We start from the raw sequence: 5225 nt of genomic DNA, 5'->3' as shown, positions 1-5225 counted from the left end.
ATTTGTCACGGCTTTGAGCCGGTCGTGACAATAGCGACCACGGGGTCATTTAGAAAACGGCCGTGGTCGAGTGCCCCCAAAAGCCTGTCGTCCCTGAAGGAAAACTCAGAACTTTGCGAAACCAGGCGAGCGCACGCAACACCCGATTCCATAAAAGGGGCGTGCAAACACACACGGAGCCACAGACAACGCTACGACTGTTAGAAACCACAGGTTCTCTCGGCACCACCTAATCTTCTTTCAACCAGTATGTCCAGGGGAGAGCGCGAACGCAGTCCCCCACTACCATAAATTATGCAGTCGAGATTCCCACATTTGGGGAATTCGCAGGGGTCAGCACAACCGGAGTGCAATGGCCGAGCCTCGCCCTGGGTGAACCACCTTCCTGATCATGGTGTCTCCCCTGCCAGGTAAGTATGAGTCCCCAGGCCTCCAGTCAGAGGCTACCCTATCCCTCTTTGCCGTCCTCATCAACGGTGACCCCCCTCCCCCACCCCAAGCAAAGGAAGGGCGTGTCCCTTCCATTACTTGACTGCGATTTCCGTGACCATGCCTTCAAGCCGGCAAACTGCCAAGCACCTACAGGTGCTGGTCGTATGATTAGAATGTCATCAAAAAGTTGATTTCTTTCACTAATTCCTTTCAAAAAGTCAAACTTGTATATTATGTACATTGCACACAGACTGATATATTTCAAATGTTTATTTCTTTTAATTTTGATGATTATAACTGACAACTAAGGAAAATCCCAAATCCGGTATCTCAGCAAATTTAGAATATTACTTAAGACCAATACAAAGAAAGGATTTTTAGAAATCTTGGCCAACTGAAAACTATAAACATGAAAAGTATGAGCGTGTGCAGCACTCAATACTTAGTTGGGGCTCCTTTTGCCTGAATTACTGCAGCAATGCGGCGTGGCATGGAGTCGATCGGTCTGTGGCACTGCTCAGGTGTTATGAGAGCCCAGGTTGCTCTGATAGTGGCCTTCAGCTCTTCTTAATTGTTGGGTCTGGCATATGGCATCTTCCTCTTCACAATACCCCGTAGATTTTCTATGGGGTTAAGGTCAGGCGAGTTTGCTGGCCAATTAAGAACAGGGATACCATGGTCCTTAAACCGGGTACTGGTAGCTTTGGCACTGTGTGCAGGTGCCAAGTCCTGTTGGGAAATGAAATCTGCATCTCCATAAAGTTGGTCAGCAGCAGGAAGCATGAAGTGCTCTAAAACTTCCTGGTATACGGCTGCGTTGACCTTGGACCTCAGAAAACACAGTGGGCCAACACCAGCAGATGACATGGCACCCCAAACCATCACTGACTGTGGAAACTTTAGGCTGGCCCTCAAGCGACGTGGATTGTGTGCCTCTCCTCTCTTCCTCCAGACTCTGGGACCCCGATTTCCAAAGGAAATGCCAAATTGACTTTCATCAGAGAACGTAACTTTGGACCACTCAGCAGCAGTCCAGTCCTTTTGTCGAGGCGCCTCTGACGCTGTCTGTTGTTCAAGAGTGGCTTGACACAAGGAACGAGACAGCTGAAAACCATGTCTTGCATACGTCTGTGCGTAGGGGTTCTTGAAGCACTGACTCCAGCTGCAGTCCACTCTTTGTGAATCTCCCCCACATTTTTGAATGGGTTCTGTTTCACAGTCCTCTCCAGGGTGCGGTTATCCCTATTGCTAGTACACTTTTTTTTCTACCACATCTTTTCCTTCCCTTCGCCTCTCTATTAATGTGCTTGGACACAGAGCTCTGCGAACAGCCAGCCTCTTTTGCAATGACCTTTTGTGTCTTGGCCTCCTTGTGCAAGGTGTCAGTGGTCGTCTTTTGGACAACTGTCAAGTCAGCAGTCTTCCCCATGACTGTGTAGCCTACAGAACTAGACTGAGAGACCATTTAAAGGCCTTTGCAGGTGTTTTGAATTAATTAGCTGATAAGAGTGTGTGGCACCAGGTGTCTTCAATATTGAACCTTTTCACAATATTCTAATTTTCTGAGATAGTGACTTTGGGATTTTCCATAGTTGTCAGCTATACTCATCAAAATGAAAAGAAATAAACATGTGAAACCTCTCAGTCTGTGTGTAATGAATGAATATGATATATACAAGTTTCACTTTTTGAAAGGAATTAGTGAAATAAATCAACTTTTTGATGACATTCTAATTATATGACCAGCACCTGTACACGAGCTGCGGTCCTTTAGACCAGTGGTTCCCATCAGTCAGGCGTGTTTGATTAGATGTCTCCCTGATCAAACACACCCGATCCAACTCATCAGCTCGTTGGTAAAGACTCCAAGACCTCAGACGGGCGCATCAGACAAGAGTGACATTCAAGACGTGCAGTGCTGGTTTGGGAACCGCTGCTTTGGAACAACGGCGACCGTTTCATAAGGGTGCGAGACGGTGCCACCCTGCCAGCCACCCCACCGCAGGTACATAGAGACTCCTTGTGAAGCTCCAGCGACATTCCCTCTGCTATTAACCACAACGATTTGCAGTCCCCCAAAAGGGGAAGCACACCGTTCCTGGAGACACTGCAATACCAGGTCGATGCGTGGAGTGGACGGAGCAAGCCCCGGTTCCGGCTCCATGAGCCAAAAATCCATTTAATATGTAGTCCCCAGATAGGGGACGTATCAGATATTAAACTGATAAGAACAGATTTTTTTTTTTTTTTTTTCGAAAAGTTTTGTCACATTTTCATTCATTTTTTCATGCCACACATTTTAAAACATACTCAGTTCCACAAATTAAAACGGAGGTGACACAATTCTGGTTAAAATCAGTTATTGTTGTGTGTCGTGTAAAGGTCCATGTATGTAAATCAGTGTGGTGTTAAAAGCAGGGCAGATGACTGAAAATAAAAATAAAATAAATGAATAAATAGTCGAGATAAGAGACAATAAAACATTTCAACTAAAACATCATCTGTTGTACAGGATCGAGGGTGAGTCCTTATCAAGAATTTCCATTCACTCCAGGTCTCCAGAACAGGCCCAAGACTCCCCGCTTCCGGGGCCCAGCGGAAATCCCCTCTCCTCCGGCCCGCTGGCCCGCTGTTCCCGTAGCCGGTGTGGTGAGGGTGCATCTACGGGCGGCCAAGGTCGGTGGCGGCCGGGACCTTCTCGTGCGACCCCGGCCCCCCCATCCGAATAACGACGTGCGGCCCACCCTGCAGCATAGATCTTATCCTCTGCTCGCACGCGTGGAGGGGGGCCGTCACGCGTTTCCCCACCAGCAGGTTTCTGGTTGCCCAGATGGCATCCTTGATCACGTTTAGGGTGAGCCAGAGCGAGGTAAAATCTTGCGGTGTCAAGTCCTTCAAGCCCTGACCCACCCCCAGGATGGCGAGCTTGTAATCCACCTGGGCCCCACCCGCTGGCAGGCACGGGAAAAACAGGGGGCCGGTCTTGGCCCACAGGTCCCGCGCAGCGCCGCACTCCCAGAGCAGATGATGGACGGTCTCCGGGGAACCACATCCGGACCGTGGGCAGGTAGAGTTTTTGGCCATGCCTCTGGAGTGCATAACCGCCCTGACCGAGAGGATCTCGTGGGCCACCATCCACGCCAAGTCTTTGTGCCTGTTCTGGAGAGCTGGGTGGGCAACGTTCCGCCAAACTTGTCTGGCCTCACTTAACGTGAGGCCTGGGATTGGACTCACCGTTTCTCGATCCTGCACAAGAGAGATCAAAGACTTGTGATTAGTTAAAATGGTGGCATCCTTTCCTTCCAATGAGTGTTTCTTTAAAAAGGTCTTAATAAAACTGTACTCTTTTGGCAAATTAAAAGACACTGGACTTTTAAGATCAATTGGTAAAACTCTCAACGCTCTTAGGTAAGACCCCATCCAGAAACGAGCCATAGCCGCTGTCTTGTTCTCTCTGGATGAGGTCAATGCATATTGGACATGGAGGGCGGCAAAGCGGCTTCCTAAAAACAAGTGGGGGTCTGGGAGGCCTTTCCCGCCATTCTCTTTTCTTTTTTTAACGACCTCCCTCTTCAGTCGTTCCCACTTGGACCCCCACAGGAAATAAAATACCGCCCTCTCCAGGTTGGCCAGGAATCTTCTTGGGGGACTAAAAACAGAACAGACAAGTAAAATTAGGGGTAAAATCACTGCTTTAAAAATTAAAATCTTTCCTTCAATCGTCATTTGTCTTAGTCCCCAAAACCCCAGTCTTTGCCTAACTTTCCCTAAGATGTCAGTCCAGTTCCCCCGTCCTCCACCCTCTTTGTCAAACTTTACACCTAAAACTGTCAGGTCATTGTCTTTAAAATCCAAATCCAGTCCACCTGTGTCCACGTTTCCCCACGGCCCGAAGAGCTGGGCCTCGGACTTACTCCTATTGAGCTTGGCGCCCGAGGCCCGACCGTACCAGTCAGTCAAGTCCAATGCTCTTCGTACCGATAAAAGGTCAGTCGCTAAAAGGGTTACGTCGTCCATATATAAAACACAGGTCGCTGTCAGTCCACCAGTCCCTGGGATGTCCAGTCCTTTAATCCATTTATCCCTTCTCAAGATTTGTGCCAGTGGCTCAATGCAGGCCACATACAGTAGGGGAGATAAAGGACACCCCTGACGGACGCCGCTGTGAATGTTTACAGCTTTGGATAGATGCCCATTAACTGCAAATTTACTGACTAGGCTGTTGTAAAGCAGTCCCACCCAAGCTATAAACCTCCCTGGGAACCCCATTTTTTCCAGTACCTTAAAAAGGAACTGGTGCGAGATGCGGTCAAAAGCTTTTTCAAAATCTAAATTTAGGACTACTAGCCGAATATTTCTGTCTCTCGCGTAACAGATGGCGTCTCTAATCAGCACCAGGCTGTCTGTGATCTTCCTACCGGGCACAGCGCATGCTTGATCCAGGTGGATTACGTCCTCTAGAACAGTCGACATGCGTGTGGCTAAAATCTTACTAAAAAGTTTACAGTCAAAATTTAAAAGCGTGATTGGTCGCCAGTTCTTCAAGTCAGTCCTGTCTCCTTTTTTGTATAATAATGAAACTATCCCTACTCTAAAGCTGTCCGGAAGTCTGTCGAGAGTCTCAAATTCTTTAAAAACTGTCAGTAGGTCATGTGCTAAAATGTCCCAGAAAGTCAAGTAAAACTCCAAGGGAAGTCCATCCATTCCTGGGGACTTCCCTTTTTAAAACCTTTGAGGGATTCTTTTAATTCTAAAAGAGTAAAATCCTGGGCTAAAAGCACGTTTGGACTCTT

The 5225-nt window shown here is 47.9% G+C and overlaps 2 non-coding genes across 2 annotated transcripts; both read right to left on the bottom strand.

Moving 5' to 3' along the window:
- Positions 1-254: 254 nt before the first annotated feature.
- Positions 255-418, bottom strand: LOC137010008 (U1 spliceosomal RNA). The gene has a single exon (XR_010893089.1). It is a non-coding gene; the product is annotated as a U1 spliceosomal RNA (small nuclear RNA).
- A 2096-nt stretch (positions 419-2514) lies between these two features.
- Positions 2515-2696, bottom strand: LOC137010237 (U2 spliceosomal RNA). The gene has a single exon (XR_010893291.1). It is a non-coding gene; the product is annotated as a U2 spliceosomal RNA (small nuclear RNA).
- Positions 2697-5225: the final 2529 nt, after the last annotated feature.

Source organism: Chanodichthys erythropterus, chromosome 20, assembly GCF_024489055.1.
Source record: "Chanodichthys erythropterus isolate Z2021 chromosome 20, ASM2448905v1, whole genome shotgun sequence".
Lineage (NCBI taxonomy): Eukaryota > Metazoa > Chordata > Actinopteri > Cypriniformes > Xenocyprididae > Chanodichthys > Chanodichthys erythropterus.
This window is presented reverse-complemented; position numbering and strand designations above follow the sequence as displayed.